Here is a 21,292-nt window from a genome sequence, read left to right on the forward strand (position 1 = left end):
ACAATTTTTCCAACCTGGAAAAATACTGACAAGTATGAAAAGAAAATGAAAATGTGTGAGAATGCTTATCATAATACTGGTTATTATGATAGAAGAACTGGAAATGAATTAAATGTATATAATAGGAGAATGGTGATATATCCCATACCAGGTTAAAATACTATATTACCTCCAAGTTATCTCCCAATTAGACAGATCTTCAAGTATTCACGTGGAGTGACTTCCAAAATGTATTAAATGAAAAAGCATGTTACAAATTAACAGGTACAGAATGATGTCTTTTGTTTTGTAACAACAAAATTATTTCTATATGTAGATACATTCTGATACATAGAATAAAAAGTCTAGACCAGTGCTGTCCAACAGAAATACATTGCAAGCCATATCTATAATGTCATATTTCCTAGTAGCCACATTAAAAAAGTAAAAAGAAACATGTAAAATTAAATGTAATATTTTATTTAACCCAATATATAAAAAGTTATTTCAACATGTAATCAATAAAAAAAAAAGTAAGATATTTTACAGTTTTTTCATACTACATCTTTGAAATACAATGTGTATTTTACATTTAAAGCACATCTCAATTTAGGTCAGCTACATTTCAAGCACCCAGTAGCCAATGTGGCCAGTGGCTGTCATATCAGACAGCACAGGTGTAAAACACATCAAAGTGATAACAGTGATTACTCTGGTGCGGGAGGGGAAAGGTGAAGGGGGACACTATTTTTCCGCTAATTCTTTTGTATTGTTGAATTAAAATGATTTCATGTATTACTTTATTAAAAATGAGTAATACATATTTAAAACAAGTCAGAAATATATTATGTACTTCATGTTTCATACCTTAATATTTTTATAAATCTTTTCCGACTGGGTTTTAGTATTGCAAACACAGTAATAACAAGAGAAAATAAAAGAGCTTATTCAAAATGTGAACCATTAAATAAGACTATTTGTATTAAACTGTCTTAACTGGATAAAATATGTTCTGAGTTTGAGCTATCTGTGAGGAGTCAGGCTATGCACTGTGGAAGATAAAAAGAATGAGACATTGTTATTCTAAAAGATTTTTGGAAAAGCTTTTGGAGCTGCCTTTACAGCTTGTAAATTCTCTTCAGGTTGGATTTGACTTCTACCAATAGCCAAAAGCCCCCTAGTTGAGTCCAGTAAATCAAGCTAGATGATAGTTCTGTCGAAAATGAAGCATAACAAAAGATTTTATTATATGCCTTGCAAACTGGCAGCTCCAAATGCTTCCAAAACCATTTACTGTCAGCAACAACAATAAATTAAGTAGTTAATGCAACAAGACAACTGTGGGGAAGGTCAGCTTAAAATGGATACATTCCAGTTTCCTTTAAAAAAAAAAGTTGTTATTCCATATTCATATAGCTCTGGGTACCTTCTTATCCTTTTTCCATTTCTGATCATATTCTGCAAATTGCCAAGGATGTAAAATTAGGAACCAGAGATATTCACAAATTTCAATGTTCTGTAATACAAAATTAGAAGGAATCTTACTAATGAAACAGTTACAATTACCTCCTTTATTTCTTGCACTCAATGATTTATTACTTCATGCTTTGTTAAAATAAAGGGTAAAATTAAGTCTTTGCCCAGGACCTATCAGTAATTTACGATTGCCCTCAGTGAAGAGTGAGTAAACACCATAGAGACAAAACTATTTCCCGACTATTCTAGTGTATCCATATGTTCTGAAAGAAGGGGCCATCAGAAATTTGTTTAATTACCTAGGGTTTTTAGAAGAACTCAATTTGCTCTCTTTAAAAGATGGGACTTAAAATGCTAAAAGAGTGATGATAAGGGCAAAAAGGGAAAGGAAGTTATGGTTCCCCACTTGAAAACTTGAACAGTATCATCATTGAAACCGTAAGCAACCTAAGCCTAATCTCTTCGTTTTATAGCGCTAGCTTGTGGTTTGCATCTGAAGGGTGAAAAGGAGGTCAGCTGGGGGACAACTGGAGGGAGAGCGTTAAAGGCCCAGAGTCCAGCACCTTCCAGCCTTTAGATCCTAGTGGCGGCCAGCCAGCCAAGAAAGACGCCTCCTCAGCCTCGCTAACAGCCTCCTCTCCCTTCCTTTGCCTCAACCCAGCGCCTTCTTCGCAGCTCTCTCCCTTAGCGTTCCAGCACCACCCGACCCCAGCCTCCTTCAACACCCTTTGGCCTCCTCACCAGGGCCGCCCCCCTCAGACAGGTGTCTCTCTTCGGCCTCTGCCGTCAGTCTATGGGCCCTCGCCTCACTGTCCTCCCTCTCTTTGAGGGTCTAAATTTTTGGACGTCTCCCTCTGCCTTCAGATCTTTTCCCTCAGGCTCAACCTTCAGTTTCCCCTCCGTCGGGTCCCTTGGTTTGCGGGGTCTCCTCCCTCAGTCTGCGGGGGCCCCCTCTCAGTCCAAGGCATCCCCTTCCTCGGTCTGCGGGGTCCTCTCTCAGTCCAAGGCATCCTCTCCTCGGTCTATCGGGTCCCCTCCCTCAGTCCAAGGCATCCCCTCCCTCGGTCTGCGGGGTCTCCTCTCTCTGCAGTAACTCTCCTCAGCCCTCTTGGTCTGAGGGGTTCTTACCTTCCCGAAGGCCGCGAGCGCTGGCTTTCTCCACTGACCTCTTCGCCGCCAGCCGTCTTAAGCTCGCTCGCGCAGAAGAACCGTCTCGGGGCGCGCACGCCGGGCGGCGGCGGCGGCGCGTGGCCGCGCACGCAGCGTGCGCGGTGACGTCAGGGCGCTGGCGGCGGCGGCGGCGGCGGCGGCAGCAGCAGCAGCAGGGCTGTTTGTTCTGCTCTCCCGCAGCCGAGGAACCGAAGCGGTGGCTGCGGTGGCGGCAGTTGCTGGCAGTGCCCGCGGGAGAGCGGAGCCTGTGAGCACTGCGGAGCGGCGGGCGCGGCGGGTGGGCCCCGACGCCGCGCAGGCAGCCCGAAGAGGAGGGGGCGGCGGCGGCGGCAGGCGGCCGGCGGGGGCGGCGTGCGGCCTAGAGTCTCAGGTGAGGACCAGTGCCCTTCGGAGCGGCGGGCGGCTCGGGGCAGCTGGCGGGAACTCGCGGCGCGGCCCGCGTAACCTGCATTGCGTAATGGGGCCGGTGCGCCAGCAGCTACGCCATCGGCGCGGCGCGGGGGCGGGGAGGCCGGGGCGACGCGGGCTCAGGCCTGCGGGCCTCCCGCGTCCCCGCGCCACTCGCGCCGGGCCCGGGCCTCCTGCGCTGTTGGCGTCGGGGCGGCAGGACGGCTCGCGGGCGCCCCGCAGTTGGCGCCGTCGTCCCCTGTCTCCGGTCGGTCGGCAGGGCAGGGGCGCGGGCGGGGGGCGCGGGCTCAGCGGCAGGGCGGGTGGCCGGGGGCGGGCGGGGGGCGGGCCGAGGCGCCCGGCACTTCCTGTCGCCGCCATTTTGTCAAGTGAGGAGGAGGAGGAGGAGGAAGCGGCCGCTGCGGAGCCCGCGGCGCGCCCGGCCCGGGTAAGTCCGGGCCCGGCTTGGTGGTCGCGGGCGCCGTTGCCCCGGGCCGCGGTCCCCGGAGCCAGCTCGGCCCCGGCCTGGGCGCTCTCGTGGGACGGGCCCTGCGCGCTCTTCCCCTGGCTCCTGGGTCCTCTTGCCCGGGCCGGGGCAGCGCACCCCCGCCCTGATTTCCTCATCTTTCGGGCTGTCCCTGGAGCTCTGCGGAGGACGAGGCTGACCCCCAAGTGGAGGGAGGAGGCTGCAGCTGCACACCTGCCTGGAGACAGACCCTTGAGGGCGGGAGCGGTGCTCAGAGGGGTGAGCCTGGCCCCCTTTACCCACCCACTCCCAGCCTGGCAGCCCCTCACTGGGCGCTTTGTTTTGCTCGGTCGGTGCTCGCAGGCGTCCTTGCCACGGCCTGGTCTATTTGCAGTCTTGTGCGTGGTGGTGGTTTTGGGTGGGGATGTGGAGGAGTTGTGATTCAGCGAAATAAAATGATTCCCCCTCTCCAAACGGAAACAGCACAACTTCGCCGGACTGAGATACCCCCAAGGCCTAGCCTTGGATGAAGATGGGAAATCCCACTTTGGTATAGTGGACAGTATAAATACTTCTTTTCAGGCCCGTGGATGAGTCATGTGCTTTTGCTGAGTGGCTAACCTCCCATTTACTCAACGCCACGCATTGTTTTTTGAAGTGTTGTTTTTATTTGCTTGTTTACCCATTTAATGTTTTGTGCAGCCTGATGGGGTTAATGGTCTTGGTCCTTGGGTTCATTTTTGTCTGTGTGTTGGATGCAAAAAGTGATCTCTTGGAGCCTCTACCTAATGAGAATTGAAATGTCTTTGCTTACCTTCGAGAGAGCTCTACCTGTTGGTGTTTACAAAAAACGAAGTCTAAAGGTACCTCTAAGCCCATAAGTCTTTGGTACTGTAATAATGGTTGGGAGATTTTTATGAATGGGGTTGTCAGGTTCCTTAAATTGTTAGTCCTTGGAGTTTAGTCCTTGGAGGTTGTAAAGAAAGGGATACTCAACAGGATTTATGAATGTGTTTCCAATTTCAAGAAGTTTTTGGTTGGCACAGTCTGTTTTATGATCTTGCCAATGTATAATACATTCATTATGGTTTAATTTGGCTGGGGTTTATCTTTGAACCAAGACGTTGTAGATAATCAACCCCTTCTCAGAATCTTCAACCTGAGGAGGATAAACCTCTCCCTTTTCCCGAAAAGGAAAAGCGTGATCTGAAACAATGCATTGCTTCCGTGTTATTCACTATATATCTTAACCTTGGTAGGAAACAGTTTCTAAGGGCTTAAGCTATGGAGTGAATGTCTTTTAAGATGGTTTTAGTTGGTCTTACCCTGAAGGACGTGAGCTCACCTGTGTGAATCTTGCTAGAATTCAGCCCCAGCCTAATTGCTGAAGCTGAATAATTTAGTCTGTAGATGAAAGAACGTGAAAGTGGCTGCATTTTAAAGATCGGTTGACTGTTCTGAGGTGCCTATATGGCTATCTTCCCTAACTTAAGAGAATCATTGGCCACTTTGTAAAATTTCCACTAAGTTATTGAATTGTTTAAAGGAATTTAGACTTTGTTTCCAAAAGTTACCCTTTTGAGTCAGTTGTTGTGATCTTTGTACTAAATTGCACTTTTGCTTTTGGAGGTGGAGAGGATGCAATATTTTAATGTTACACAATTCAGGTTATTGAATGACTTGAGATTTATGAATTCTAGGAGAAGATTGGAGTTTTACTTTTTTTTTTTTTTTAAACTTTAAGCAAAACCCATTTGTATCTCAATGATTTGAAGACCCTGGCTGTTAAATATGCTCTGACAGCCTGCTGTCAGTCACGATTGTGTGGATGTGAAGTTTCAAATTCTGATTTTGAATAAACTTGTAGCCATGTTTGTATTTATGTTTCTGGCAAATTTATAAAAAAAAGAAAAGCTTGTTATTGAAAACTGCTGCCGTTTCATAAATCTTCATAAATTTTTTAGTGTTTAGAAAAGAGTGAATGTTTGTAAGATGAAAGTTGTGGGGATTCTTTGCTGGTACTGACATTTTATTTAATACGTAAGACATGAGTTTGTAAAAAAAAAATGAATTTTTTAAAATTATTTTTTAACTAAAATGTAAACTTCATGGGGGCAGAGTTTTATTTGCTTGGCTTTGCCTATTTTTATTCTCTATTGTGTCCTCAGCACCTAGAAGAGCAGCTAAAATATTCCTTGAGTGAATAAATTGGGGAGATAATTGAGCAAGAAGTTGGCATGCCCATAATTCCAAATGCAAACAAGTCCTCTTAAATTAATAAAATATTATCAGTAGACAAACTGGTCAGTAGTGACTTAAAAGGAATGTGATTTTTAACTAAGATAACGTTAAGGTCCCTAGAAATTGCAGTGAACTTATTAATAATCGAACCAGCATGGCGTACAGTTGCTTCTGTGCACTGTCTGCTGTAAGTTACCCACTTAGCAGTTTGAAATGTGGGCTGTGGTTCAGTCCTGACCTGGGAAAAGTGTTTTAAGAGGGAGATGAAGTGGGTAATAAACAAGTATGGGTAGCATTTCTTAATGTGAATCTCATTTTGTCAGTAAAAACAATTTTTTTTAAACATTGAGCCCTTTCTTTTTATTCATGTGTGTGTCATTGGCCAGTCTATCTCAACAGTTAGTTCCTGAGCTTCTACTGTGTACAAGGGAAGACAAAGATATTTGCACAGTGGCTTTTTATGGTATATGTATTTGTATTCATCCCCTCAAACATTTATTGAATATAACATGCGTGATTTGAGCATTATACTTTTATTGTTTTTAGTCTTTTTATAGCAGCTTTATTGAGATATAATTCACAGATGATACAGTTCACCAATTTAAAGCGTACAATTCAGTGGTTTTTAGTGTACTCAGAGTTGTGCAGCCACCACCACAACCAATTTTAGAACATTTTCATCCCTCCAAAAAGAAACCCCTATTCATTAGTAGTCACTCTCCATCCCATCAACTCCTGGCAACCACTGATCTGCTCTGTCCCTATAAATTTGCCTATTCTGAATATTTCAGGAATCATGCAATATATAACCTTTGGTGTCTGGCTTCTTTAATCTGGTATGATGTTTTCAAGGTTTGTGTTGTAGCGTGAATCAGTCAGTACTTCTTTTATGACTGAATGATAGTCCATTATATGGATAGATATGTCACATTATATTTATCCGTCATTCCGTTGATGAACGTTTGGGTTGTTTCCACTTTTTTGGTTGTTGTGAATGGTGCTCCTATGAACATTCATGTACAGATTTTTGTGTGGACATTTTGTATTTCTCTTGGGTGGGTAACTAGGAATTGCTAGGCCGTGGTACCTAACTTTTTGTGGATGTGCAATAACTTTAATTGCATTGGGTTTTTTGCTAGTACTTTCACAGAGAGTTTTTAAAAAGCTTGATGGAATGAGGTGTAGCCATTTAAAAGAATGAGGAAATGTAAGTGCAAGGATGTTAGCATGTTGACATGCAGTGCAGCCTGCATGGTTTGATCCCTAGCTGTTTTTTTAAATTGTACATTCTTAGAGAACAATTTGAAATACTGGTGAGACGCAGAAAATCTGGAACATGCACCCTAAACTTGTACTGTTGTTGTAAAGGGCAATTGTAAAGACACTTTTTTTTTCAGTCCAGACAGGCTACCACTGATTAAACTTGATTAAACTGCATCCACATGTCCTAGCATAAATCATGGGATATATTCCATTCTAAAGAAATAGATGGAGAGTGGATCCAGTGTCAAAGTTAGGGCAGAGCAACCATCTGTTCTGTTCTTGACTGAACCCTAAAGGGGGAATAGCACTGGTTGTTTCGTATCATTTGAAAAAGAGATTATGAGGGGTTTTTTCTTTGGATCAAAGTAGTGCATGGTCATTTTTTGAAATTTGGAAAATACAGAGTGTTAAAAAGATGTTAAGCTTTAAAAATTAGTATTTCTTAATCCCATTTTTATGCCATTATTTTTCTGTATGAGTAACAAAACTGGATTGTGTGCTTAAGTTTTCAAAAAATACTACACTGTGAACATTTCCAAATGCTCTGTTTTAAATGGTTACCTAAAATTCTATCATGAATGTACCATAATTTAATTCTGCTGTTTCTGGACATGATTTTCAAGTTTTCTCTTTTTTTTGTATCTAGAAACAATCACTAGAACAAAGGCTGTGCATTTTTGAAAAATTGATGCAAATTAGTTTTCTAGAAAAGTTCCATGCATTTCCCTTCCTCCAGTCAAAGCTTGTCAGTGTCTTGGCTTGTAAGGGTGAGGTTTTTAACATTTTTTTGCCTTACAAGTAGCAATTGTGTAAAAACCAAATGCGGTCTTGAGTGTATTCTGAAGTCTTCTAAGCGGAAATGTCTTGAAGATTTTGGTCTTTGACCTTTCTGCTCTCTCCTGCCCAGAGTTGGACTTTGTTTCCTGAAATCAAGTCTCAGAATTCCTGACCCTGTGATAGAAGCCCAGTGTTATCTGAATGCTCTAGGGAGGGTGACCTGGGAGGGCTTGAACTGCCTTTTGGCATCTAGTCCCATCTCGTTTTTACTGACTTGCTTCAAAAGACTGATGCCATCATTGTGGCACAGTGTGACCTTCAGCCTGTCACTCAGCCTTCCCTCAACTTCACTTGTCATCTTTCATTTGAGGGTAAAATGAGGCTGTGCCCTCCCAAAGTTAGGTACTTAATTGCTGTCACTGCCCCTAGTGAAGAGTAAAAGTTGGAAGAGGTAGTCAGGTATTAAAGTAGAGCAGCTGAGGGCTAGGAAGGTGTACCAGCTGACATGCCCCAAAACCATGTTACCAGGTATCACTAGGTGATACCAAGATAAGCCAGGTGGCTTTCAGATCCCCCTCTATGTTGTGCCTTCCTTCATGTGAGCTGTGAGTAGAGATCAATGGAGGAGTTAATTTAAAGTGAAGATAGGGTTTTTAAAATGAAGATTTGTGTTTATCTGATACGAGATTAAAAATGATGATAAAAATTAATGGAAATTCAGGAAGCTCTGGGAGCACCCACCTTGGGATATTGCCTGCAGAGTTTGGAGAAAAGATCCAACAGGGGAAGGTGGTCCAGTTTATCCTCAGGCCTCAAATGTAATTTAATCATTTCATTAAAATCTGGTTATCTGAACAAAGACATTGGTCACCAGAAGTTACTGGTAGAGGAAGTTTTTCTGGAACACAGGCACAGCATCTCTCCATATCTTCCTTGCCTCCTTTGGCTCTAATTTGAATTTTGTTGACATCTGGACTTGGTGAAAGGATTCTGGTCTCCAGGAAGGTTTGTATTACAGGTCAGGGTCTCCTTGGAAGGGAGGCGGGCAGCTGGATGACAGGCCAGGAAAGTGGAATTCCTGGCTGGGAGGCTGAATTCCTGCTAGTGGACTTTGGGCCTGTTGACCAGAAGAACCAGTTGATGCTGGTCACCATTTACTAGGGTAATGTCAGGATCCAGTTCCCTGTGGAATGCCTTTTGTTTGTGTTAAACTCAGTTGAAGAGTATCTTTTTTTCAGATTGGTCAAACCTGAGCATTTAATCACAAATTAAGTGATTGAATGAAGAAGCCATTTTTTAAAATCTGTGACATACTTAACAAATAAAGGCTTTTTTAAGTTCACCCTAGGTATAAGCTGTTCTGTGCCCTTTTCCTTGACAAGTTTTGGCCTGTTCTGCTCTCTGTAGGAAGTTCCAGGTCTTTGGGCTGTGGCTGGAAGAGTTGGTCGGGCTTGGGTGGAGCTGTGTGCTGGAAAGGGAGAACTGTGGAGTCCACTGTCGAGGTTCAGTCCCAGCCCTGCCCCCTTCTGGCCTTGACTTCAGGCAAGTTACATAACCTTTCTAAACCTCAGTTTCCTTATTTGTAAAATGGGATCTGTATGCTTAAGCATTGACTTGGTAGACAAGGTGGGGGTGTTGGCTTATGTATTGTATTCAGATTGGGGGAGAGTAGGGGAGCCTGACCTGTATTGTATTTGGGTTGGGGGAGGTGTGCTGCTTTTACTCTGCCTAAAGGGCTTTGAGAAAAACTGTCCAGGCCTCACTTTGCCTCTGGTCATCTCTCTTGTCTTGGTGTCCACTTAAGGCTGAAACTCTTTATTTGTTCCTAATTGCTGTTATGCCAAGAGACACTGGCACAATGTGGAAGAAGTGCCAGGGAGAGATGTTGGACTTGGTGTTATGCAATTTCTAGAAACAGAAATTAGTAATTTCTGTGTCCTTGTGTGTGGCTAATGTCTCCAGTTGTCCTCCCCCAGACAATAACCTATACATACCAATGGGTGAATTGGCCTTTGAGATTGTTTTGTGTAAAAGGAAAGGAAAAGAGTGAGATAAATTGGGGGATTTTGCACTTAAAACATTTTCCACTATGTTTGAGGAAACATAAATTGCAGGTGAGCAGATTGTTATTGTGAGGGTTGAAACAGGAGGACTGCATGGAGTATGCATGGAGTATGGAACCTGCCAGTGCAGTGTGTGTGTGTGTGTACGCGCACACACGCACGAAGGAGGGAAGAAAGGAACTGAGCCGCAGGGACACACCACACCTGCTGTGTACTTTCCTTGGACCAGTCAAATACACTTTCAAGCCTCAGTTTCTCGTACGTAAAATGGGATAATAGGTTTGGACTCCAGAGATCTTTGACCACAATCTGAATTTTAAGAGAAAGTAACTTTTATTTTATATATGTATTTTTCAAACTCTGGGTAATGAAATGAGTTTAGTAGATGGCAATCATTGTTTAAGAGAGGAGACAAAGGGAATGTCAAAGGGTGTCACACATTCAAGGGTAATTTATAAAACCTTTTGTAATTTTTATGTATTATTGTGTACATGACAAAATGTGTTTCTTACTGTGAATCATGTCAGAGTGGTGTGAAATAACCTTGCTTTAGATACTCGGTGGTAACTGTGGGTACCTTGATTTGGCGGCAAGTGGTCATTTTGCAGTCTGTTTCTCCATCACTTGCCCAAGGGCGACTGTCCAGGATATGCTTTCTAGTAGTAAGTGAACTGCATTGATCTTCAGTTTCTTCCTTGTACCCTGCTTGCTGGAAGCTCTTCAGAGGGTAGAGTGAGATGGGGAAGTTGAGGAATGGTGAGAAAGTTCACCATGTAGTGGTGAAGGTTGTCAGTTTGCAACAAGCAAAACAAGTATATAAAGAGGTGTGTTGAGGTGAGGGGACTACTTGTCTTTTATTATCAAATACTGTCTTCCTACCTTTTTAATCAAGATGTCGGTTCTTTTAGAAAATAGCTATATTGGCTAGGTCTCTCTGGTATAAATAATACACATAAGACTGGTTAAAATGAGAGGGAATTTGTTGGTTGATGTGAGGAGTCTGGAGTCGATCCCAGGGGCTCATACAGAGACATCAGAGCTTGTTCTCTGTCTCTGATATCCTGGCCTGAAGGTCAAGAGTGAGCCTTCCTCGGTAGTGCTCTGACGACTGAAGACTCTGGCTTGGATCATTGCCTGTTCCTGACCATATGTAGAGTAGGAATGCTGAACCACCTCGCCTCAAACATGGCACATTTATCCTGTCTCTGCCTTCCACTTGCTTTGCTCAAGTGGTAGCCCCAGCAACATCTTGCTCATCATTATGAGTCATGCTAGATGGGATAATTTTGTTAAACAGTCTGTGTTTTACAGTAGAAGTAGAGTGTACCCCCTAACTTGAAGCAAGAAATTTTGGATGGCTGAAAGAGAAGCTAATTTTCCATACTAGGTCATAAACCAGAATTAGCTGAAAAAAGTTTAGAATGAGTTACTCAAGAAAAAGGATAGGGTGAAGATGGTTAAGAGTGTGTATATTCCAAATCCTTGGTAGAGGATTAAGTGAAAGACATGGTTTATCTTACCAGGTACCAAGTACAGAGGAAGTTGCTGTGGGGGCTCTGGGAGAAGTCAGGCCAAGTCTCAGTAGTCTCTTGGGTGGGCAAGAGAACCCTCGCCACCAGTGATAGAGCCCAGGTTGGCCAGAAAAACAGCCCTCAGGAAGACCAAGGTTTAGACCAAGGAGGAAGCTCAGGGGAAGACTCGGGTAAGAGACCAGGTAGGTAAACATCAGTCAGTGCTTGCATGAATGAAATTGTAATGGAGAACATTTCAGTACACTGGATTCATCTTTGTCCACACAAAAACTACATTTGTAATTTTGCCATTTGTTAGGCTGTTTCTGTACTTAAGTTCTTGTAAAGTCTGCTGCTTGGCATTCCTCTAGTATTACAGAAAGCCTACTCAGATTTCCATAATCAAAAACAAGTGTTAAGCACTGCTAGAGTAATCATTTTCCTACAGTTCTCGCTCGCTGTTGGATTTATTCAGTTCTTTAAGGGGCTCAGAATAATTGAGGGGTCCAGAGGCCAAGGATGAAGCCAAGCGCTGCTTCTTACTAGAGCATCAGTTCTTAATTTTAGGGGAGGTTGGAGGCCCCTTTGAGAAAGTGACATTGCTCCAGAAAAATGCATATTCTATGCACGAACATTGACCTGTTTGGGGGAGGGGCAGTTTTTAGAGCCCTAAAGCCCATCCAAGGAACATACATTAAAATGTATTTGCTGGATTTTACTTTGAGAATGGGAAATTATTATGTTAATTAAAAGGCTCCTGATGGTTTTGAAGGCTTTCCTTTTTGCATGCATGTTGCTTTTGCAGACATTTACAAAGTTATTACTAGGAATAATGTGGAGCACCCATTTTGGTTTGTCTTTGTGAAAATCCTCTAGAGGTTTTTATAGAGCTGTCAAGTTCTCTGTGACAGCTCTGGTACAGGTCTGCCCTGGGCCCCCGTGCACCCCTCTTTTTCAGCTTGTTCTCTTTCTTGGGGATGAGGAATGTCAGTGTGCCAGAATGGGCCTGTTGCAGCAGCTACAAATGAAGGAAGGTTTTTGTTTTGGGCTCTTCACTGAAACTGCTTCCTCTGTTCATAAAACTGTTTCCAGGATTTGGTGTTAGCCTGGAGCCTTTGCTGCAGAAGAATCCAATGGGCTGCTAGCCAGCCTGATCATTTGGTGGTGTTGGATGTGGGTAGACTTAGAAAGATTTATGGCTGTGGTCCCTTATGTGGCTTAGTGCCTGCTCTCTGTTGCAGCACCTTTATTCCGTACAGGCACTTGAACCTGCAGACTGAGGGAAACAGACCTTGTGGGATGGGAAGGTATCATTCTTCAGCATTAGATGCTTATGCTTAGGAATATGAACATGCTACACAGGTGGTATGCATGATGCCACTCTCCTTCCCCAAACCCTTGTCTGGTAGAAGGGATGGGAAGTCCAATATCCTAAACTTGAATAATTCATACTTCTGTAATTGGAGCAGAGTTGTCAAAGGACAGGAAAGAACAATTACCTCTAAGAATAGTGCATAGTGTTAAAAAAAAATTCAACTGAGTATATTTTAAATAATCTTACTGGCTTTATTCAGTGATTCATGAATGGGACAGTATCCCTTTTAGCAGATAGGAAGGAGCTCCCAAGGAGTTGCACAAATGAAAGACTTTTATGGACTAGAGAGAGTGAGATCAGGGAAATTACGCTATCAAAGAACAGATTACCTCACTAGTGCTGACCAGGTGATTCCTGATTGACTGGTTTAAGATTATTTCTGGGAGAGCCAAGAGTAGTTAAGTTGTGGTTTGTAGGCTTTGGGCTTAGCATATGTGGCTCCATTTTGAACCTGTTGTCCTCTTTTTAACAGTATTTAAAAACCTTTTTGCTCATCCCTAATCTCTAAGGTTTGAAAATTAAACTTGTATGTGCTAATGGGTATTTCCCCTACTTACTGTTGGTTTTGGCTTTAATTAATCCCATTGCTTTGCTCAGTTGAATTAGTCGTATTGTACAGGCAGGGCTTTGTTACTTAAGCAGTTACCCCTTTCTATTCTGTAATTAAAAGAGACAAACAAGATAGCTTACAGAGTTTTGGTACCATGCATGTGTAGTTTTTCATTTATAATCATTTAAAATTCCTTAGTTCTGAAGTGCTTTCAGTTACAAAAAGCTGCCAAGTAATAAAGGTTGTGTGTGTGTGTCTTCATTTGTTTTCCTTTTGACACCAGGAAACAGTTGAGCTCACAGATTAGTTGTCTGGAAATAACACCACCTTCATGTTTATCTATTTCAAGATAATAACTCATATATTTGTAATCACAGGAATGCAGTTTTGAATTACTAATGTTGGAGCTGACAGGCCTGCAGCTTAGCTTGCCTGTCCTCAGTGTCATTTCTCAGGACATCTAAGGGCCTCTTTGCTCTGGAAACGCATGTGCGCAGCATCCTTCCCTTGTGCCTCTAAAAGCTAGGTACACCCTGGCCTGTGGCTCTTTCATCTCTTCCCCCATGCCTCCCAAATTGTGAAGCTTGAAGCATTACTTATCTTTGACCATTGACTCTTTGTGAAAAGATTCAAGGCTTTTAGCAAATAGTTGCCTATGAATAGACTTCCCAGCAAAGGGTAGATCTTCCTTTTCAGAATTGACCTTTTTTTTCTGTTTCTTACTGCTTGCCTATTCTCAAATGGTAAATTTGAATAGGATTCACCCTGCTTGCTGTCTGTGTCAACCTTAATGTAAGGAGCAGCATTATGGGTCACTTCTTTCTTCACTGTGTTCCCTTCAACAGTCTAGGAGATTGTACATCCATTTATGATCACTCTATTATAGTGAATTTTTGATTACTGTGTGCCAGGTGCTGGGTTTCTAAGACCTTACGTATTCCTTAAGTCCTCAGAAAATAACCTTACTAACTGGGTACTGGTATCATGCCCATTTTGTAGGTAAGTAAGTTGACACCCAGAGAGCTCAGTCACTTGGGCAGGGTTGCAAGGGCTTGGAGCTCGTAAGTGGCAGGGCCTGGCTCCAGAGAAGAGCCCAGGCGTTCTTGAACTTTGTTCTACAACAGAAGGAGGGAGGAAGGAATCCACCACGTACAGATGGTTGGGATTGTACAAACGAGCACAAGGTAGACCTTGGAAGTACTGTGTGAGAGTTGCAAGCCAAGCAGTCTGAGAAGGAGTAGACCTTCCAGCTATGAGCATAGGAAAAGAGCTGGCATTTAGGCTGATCCATCTGTGAGGACAGCTGAGGCCTGGATGGAGACCTGGATAGTTCTGCAAGTAAACGTTTGTCCTTTAGAGGCCCTTGCCAGGGCAGAGAATAGTCAGAAGAGGCTCATTACTTTGCTGAGCAGATCTCCTTTTCATCCACACTTATGGTCATTAAATGCAGTGTCACCCTCCTGAGGAGTCTTGTGAGGAAATTCACACAAGTGAAATTAAACCTCATCTTGAAAAGATTTACTCTAGAGCACCAAGATGCCTTGATTTAGTTTCACCTCCATTTTTTTCCTTGATAACTCCAATGAAAGTATGTGAGTACAGAAGAGGAAGTTTGGGGGAGCAGTAAGCTGGAGTAAGCATTATCTTTAACCCAGGCTTGTTAAATCAGGGGTGTGAACTAGATGATCTGTTAGAATTACAATGAGCCTCTCAATCTCAAAGCACTGCTTATTTTGGGTGGAATTGAGTTCCAGCTCATGGGTGTTTATTTCCCACTTAGGGATTCATTTAAAGGGAATCTCCTGCCTGAAGCAAGCATGCTGAATTGGGTGATTATGCCAGTGTTGGGGGGGGGGACTTCCTGGGTAATCAGGTGCTGTGCTCTATTCTGCATGTGCGGTGAGGATTCAGTAGTGAGTAAAGGTTATTTCCCATGTCAGTGTGCCATGTACAATTAAAACATGACTGTAGGAGGTGGGTAGTGAGGCAAATCTCCAGTGGTGGGCAGTGACCCAGTGCTAGAAAGCTGGTAACTCGTTTAACAAGTGCCCTGAAGGAATAAGTTTTCATTTTACTTTCAAAACTTTTCTTTGACGTTGTAAAATAACAAATGATCTTATTGGATAAGAGTTTGGATTTGAGTAGCTGTGATAAAAATCCACTCAAGAGAACTTGGTAGAAGTGGTTAAAGATGCTCCATGCAGAACTTGACTAGTAAACTAGTTGGACAGTACATGATAAAAATATAACACACTTATTGCAGCATAATTCTGTTGCTCTAAAACTCCATTGCATATAGGATAAAATCCAAACTCCCATCCTGTGGTACTGTGGGCTCCTAGCTTCTGTGACAGACTGCTGTCCCAAATCATGTCTTGATTCTTAGCGTCGTCTGCACTTCCTCCATCTTTCAGGGTCCAGTTTGGATCATTCTTACTTTACAGTACCCTACCCAATTTATAAAACAGTGGTGTCTGGTGAAACTTTCTGCAGTGATGGAAATGTTTGGTTTTGGGGTTATCTAGCATGTTAGCACTACCCCCAAATGGCAGATAAGGTCTTGAGGGTAGCTAGAAGGCTTTGACAGATTTTAGAGAAGTTAAGCTCACTTTAGTCCTGTGGTACTTTAAGATGTTAAGATGTTTAAGAGTTGACATTGCCCTGAGGGCAAGTGGTTGTTTGGTTCTGGAATGCAGGGCTGGGTCTAGGCCAGACTTGGGGGCTTTGGGCATTGTCACGAGGGTGGGAGAGGTCTCCTTGGGCTGTGGGGAGAAAGATGAGGAGGGGCCTGGGGCCATCATTTAGGGTAAGAAGATAGCAGGGACTGAATCCTGACTTAATGGAGATAGGCAAGTTTCCCCTCTCCCCCTCCCTAGGAGGTTGGAAAAGGAATCCTAGTAAGATCCCAGGCTTGAGAAAGCCAAGCATGTGTAGGGTAAGAACTCAAGGGGAGAATTAGCCTTTATCAGGAAAAGGTCTTTTTCTTCAAAAACTGTTCATCCTGGAGTGAACTCCAGTTATCTAGAAAAGATCACGTTCTGTCTCTAGTCTCTGACTTTCTATTTTTATAGCCTAGACAATCCCTCTCCCCTCTTTGGAATTTGCTTTATCTGACCTCCCCCCCCCCCCCCCCCCCGTTTTGTGAGCCGAGCTTCGGGGGCAGGGCTGGCCCATTTGGCTCATTATCTTTGCTTGCGGAGAATATGAACGAAGGTTCAAGCAGAGGTCAAAGGCTGAGCGGTGTCTCTAGAAGGTGCCAGTGGTTGGTCCGCCTGAAGTCAGTCAGTTGAGCAAGGTAGACAAAAGCCTGTCTAGTGCGCTGCAGACCAGATCTCACGGCCTATTTGGTTTTACATGTTTCCTGGCTTGCAGGCTCATGAAATGTGAATATTTTAAAAGTTAATACTAAATCATGACATTCACTCTAGTTAATATTATGATTAATAATGTTTATTGAGCACTTTTGTTGCATCTTATTTGACTCTTAGACCAGCCCTGTGAGAGTTGGGGATCTCCATTTCGGAGTTGAGGAATCTGTGCTGAAACTATCTACCTATTTTTTTCTGGTTAAAGACAACAAAATTTTGCCATTAACATTTATAAGCGTACAGTAGTGTTAATTCTGTGCGTGTTGTTATGCAACAGATCTCTGGAACTTAATCTTGCGAAACTGAAACTATATCCATTGAACAACTCTCCTTTCTCTTCTCCCTAGCCCCTGGCAACCACATTCTACTTTCTGTTTTTGAGAGTTTGACTGTTTTATATACCTCATGTAAGTGGAGTCATGTATGTATTTGTTTGTTGTTTTATGACTGGCTTATTACACTTAGCATATTGCCATCCAGGTTAATCAGTGTCACAAATGACAGGATTTCCTTATTTTTTAAGGCTGATTAATATTCCTGTACATACATACCAAATTTTCTTTATGCATTTGTTTATTGGTTGACATTTAGATTGCTTCCACCTCTTGGCTATTTTGAATACAAGTTTGAACTTAGAACTTGAACATAGAAGCTTACTAGGCACTACAGATTTCCCTTGTCTTATTTTCACTCTGAAACTGATTTGTGGTTGGGGGATTTTTATCAGGCAACTATGAAAGATGGACAGAAGTGTACAGGAGATGGTTCAAGCAGTGGCACCATGGTGTCCAGCCAGGTGTCTTTCAGGGCATCCTAAAAGTAAATAAGTGACTGGTTAAAATTAGATTGGACCCCACCCCTTCCTGGCTTCTCAGGTTCTGTCAGTTACCACAGTTCTGGCTTCTCAACCCAACCCACTGAACAACCTTTTCCAAAGCAAGTAGCTTGACTTGTGTCTTTTTTTTTTTTTTTTTTTGTATCGTTGATGCACATTATTATCTAAATTTCAGATGTACAACATAGCAATTCACAATTTTAAAAGTTATTTTCCACTTGTAGTTATTATAAAATATTGGCTATGTTCCCCACAGCTTGGTTTGTGTCTTGATTCAGCCAGTCTAACCCTGAAAAGGCTCACAGTATCACTGTAATTTAACATTTCTCCATGCAGTACCTCAAAATGTGACTAGGGCAGCTTAATTTTTGAAATCCTTTAAGTGAGAGGTCCCTTACTAACTCATGAGTGGAGATGAGAGTTGCCTCCAGCACCAGTCTAAGCAGACTGCTTCTCCCTGCATTCAGTGTTTTGACTTCACCCTGGACAAGTTTAATTGCTTCATGCTCTATCCCTGTGCTCCTTGGATACCAAACGTCTGTCCTTGAAAGGGTAGCACAGAGCCTAACAAATGCCACACTAGACAATTTGTTCCCCCAAAAGGGAGTAGCTTAGTCCCCCTTCCCCCATTTTCAGAAAATCTGGTCACATCTTTATAAATAGGATAATCCATTTATCAGTTCATGAACATTTGTTTCTACCTTTTGGCTCATGAATAATGCTGCTTTGAACATTCATGTGCAAGTTTTTATGTAGACATGTTCTTTCTCAGATATATACCTAAGGGTAGTACTTCTGCATCAGATGATAACTATAGTTTAAACTTTTCAAGGAACCACTGGACTTTTCCATTTACTGCCCCATTTTACGTTCCCATCAGCAATGTATGAGGATTCCAGGTTCCAGTTTCCCACATCCTTGCTGATGATTATTATCTTTCTTATCATAGCACAGATTCCTTTTAAACCTGGCAGAAGTAGTTTTAAGCTTTTACTTTTTTTCCCCCTTCCTTTTGATCTTCGAGTTGAGCAGCAGTTGTGGGATAAGTAGTTCATGTTCTCTCAGTGTTCTTGGAGGTTGAGTCTTGTCATGTGACAACAGTTACATGGTGACTCTGTGTGCAGACCTGGATGCATGATGTCAAGAGGTTGAATTTTAAGTCTGTATCATGGGACTCATTTTCTGTGAACTTGTATTCTAGTAATGTCTTTTTTATTGAAGTATAGTTGATTTACAGTGTTATTAGTTTCTGATGTACAGCAAAGTGATTCAGTTATAAGCTATTCAGTTATACATGTGTATATATTTTTTCCATTATGGGTTATTACAAGTTGTTGAATATAGTTCCCTGTGCAATTACAGTAGGCCCTGGCTGTTTATCTATTTTGTGTGTAGTTGTGTATATCTGCTGATCCCAAACTCCTAATTTATCCTTTCCCTCCTTTCCCCTTTGGTAACCACAAGTTTGTTTTCTATGCCTGTGAATCTGTTTCTGTTTTGTAAATAAGTTTGTCTTTTTTTTTTAGATTCCACATATAAGTGATACGGTATTTTTCTTTCTTTTTCTGGTTTACTTCACCTAGAATGAAAATTTCCAGGTCCATCCATGTTGCTGCAAGTGATACTTTGTTATTTTTTACGGCTCAGTAACATTCCATTGTATAAATATACCACAGCTTCGTTGTCCAATCGTCTGCTGATGGACATTTAGGTTGTTTCCCTGTCTTGGCTGTTGTAAATTGTGCTGCTAAGAACATTAGGGTGCATGTATCTTTTCAAATTAGAGTTCCCTCTGGATATATGCCCAGGGGTAGGATTGCTGGATCATAGGGCAAGTCTATTTTTAGTCTTTTGAGGAATCTCCATACTGTTTTCCTTAACGGCTGCACCAAACTACATTCCCATCAACAGGGTAGGAGGGTTCCCTTTTCTCCACATCCTCTTCAGCTTTTATCGTTTGTGGACTTTTTAATGATGGTCATTTTGACTTTTGTGAGGTGATACCTCATTATAGTTTTGATTTGCATTTCTCTGATAATTAGTGATATTGAGCATTTTTTCGTGTGCCTACTGGCCGTTTGTATGTCTTCATTGAAGAGTTGCTTGTTTAGGTCTGCTCAATTTTGGATTGGGTTGTTTGTTTTTTAGTAAGTTGTTTATATATTCTAGAAGTTAAGCCCTTGTCGGTCTCATCTTTTGCCAAATATTTTCTCCCATTCCATAGGTTGTCTTTTTGTTTTGCTTATGGTTTCCTTTATTGTGCAAAAACTTGTAAGTTTAATTAGGTCCTATTTGTGTAATGATGTCTTAATTGATTTTTTAGGTAATACAATGTTGAGATCTTGAACTGGGGATTCCAGTCCACATTCTCCCTCCCAGCTTTTTCCTCCCAGGGATGCCTGCATACCTAAGGAGAAAGATGTGTTTCAGAGCCCATCTCATTCACTGTACTTGTTACTGACCAGCTTTTGGTCAAGGGCAGAGGGTGAAGGCCTGATTCATCAAAGAATTACGCAGACTGTGCCTCACAGGTTTTGAAACCAGCCATAACTTTGAAGTCACTCTTATTACCATTAAACTGCCATTAGCATTCTCTTGTCCTGGGAAGGGAATGAGCTAGTCATTAAGTGTTTCATTTTATGCTTAGCTGAAGATGTCTATACCTATGATGTGTTTTACACTGGCCATTAGAGCATTCTGAAAATGGAATGTATTACCTAAGGAGGTGAGCAGATGAGTTGTGACCGGTGGTATTGAAGATGAAAATGGACTTGCTGGCATTTGGAGAAACGAGCAGTGATGTGGGACAGGCTGTTTAACCTGTGAACCTCTGTTTCCCTATCAGTAAAATGGGATAAAAAAGGCACCCAACCTACCTCAAGGTTGTGAAGATCCTGTGTCTGGGATCAAATAGCTCTGCTGTTAGGAACGAGAATCAGGGACAGCAGAGAGGATTGCTTCTTCCTACCTTGAGGTGTCTGATTTTGCAGAAGATACTGTAGACTGTAATCATGTGATTAAAGGTGCAGTGGTTTGCACTTGAAATTTGAAAAATTTCTAATGTCTATCTCCCAACTTGAGGGGACCTAGCAAGACTAGCTCAGTCAACTCTGGTTCATGTGTGCTCCTTTCCCTACCTCATTTTCGTGTCTATCCTAAATTTTGAGGTCACCATCCTTTTTTTACTTTTGTCTCAATTGCATGTACTGCTAAACAGTATATTGCTTAGTCTTGTTTTTCAGCTTTATTATCAATGCACTGTATCGTTTGTAGACTTTTGCCACTTCCTCATTTAAGATTCATCCATGTTATGGTAGCCATAGTTCATTCATTCATTCATTCATTCATTTTCACCAAAGTGTGAGTGTGTCACAGTGTACTCATTCTCCTCTTGGTGGACATCTAGGTCATTAGATTTGCCTTTATCTAAGGGAGAGGGGTGGGTGGTAAGAGCACCATTAGCAGACATTCTTGCTGTAGCATTCTTCTGCATGCTTGCATGCATCTGAGAGGTGTGCAGGTGTCCCAGTAGTACACAGGAGTGCCTTTGGGGATGCCTTAGTGCCAGTTCACTTTTTAAAGAATACCCTTTTACCTTTCCACAACCCAAAATTTTGAACCATGTTCCCACCAACATTGGCATTAACGAACTTACATTTGCAAATTAACAAGCCTGAGCATCTTCTTGTGTTTATTTATTGTCCTTGTTTAAAATAGCCGTTTCCGACTTTTGCTCATTTTCCTTTAGCTTGTTTATCTTTTTAAATTGATTTGCAGGGGTTCTTTATAGAGTCTGAGTACCAAATCTTTGTGGGTAATACATTTGCAAAT

At 42.3% G+C, this 21,292-nt stretch overlaps 1 protein-coding gene and 1 long non-coding RNA gene across 5 annotated transcripts in view; one reads left to right on the forward strand and one right to left on the reverse strand.

The window, feature by feature from the left end:
• Positions 1-438: 438 nt before the first annotated feature.
• On the reverse strand, positions 439-2,700 carry LOC141574661 (uncharacterized). Its single transcript, XR_012501629.1, has 2 exons — positions 2,584-2,700; positions 439-1,495 (listed from the first exon to the last, which is right to left on the reverse strand). It is a non-coding gene; the product is annotated as an uncharacterized LOC141574661 (long non-coding RNA).
• A 64-nt stretch (positions 2,701-2,764) lies between these two features.
• BRD4 (bromodomain containing 4) overlaps positions 2,765-21,292 on the forward strand; it is an 81,698-nt gene continuing 63,170 nt past the window's right edge. For 2 of the 4 annotated variants that reach the window (XM_074350559.1, XM_074350558.1), the window contains exon 1: positions 2,765-2,995. The gene's annotated coding sequence lies outside the window, so the exon portion shown is untranslated. Of the gene's footprint in view, positions 2,996-3,327; positions 3,461-3,502; positions 3,758-21,292 lie in introns of those variants that run through there. The other 2 variants (XM_074350561.1, XM_074350562.1) reach the window with 2 other exon arrangements.

The sequence above is a fragment of the Camelus bactrianus genome, chromosome 22 (assembly GCF_048773025.1).
Source record: "Camelus bactrianus isolate YW-2024 breed Bactrian camel chromosome 22, ASM4877302v1, whole genome shotgun sequence".
Lineage (NCBI taxonomy): Eukaryota > Metazoa > Chordata > Mammalia > Artiodactyla > Camelidae > Camelus > Camelus bactrianus.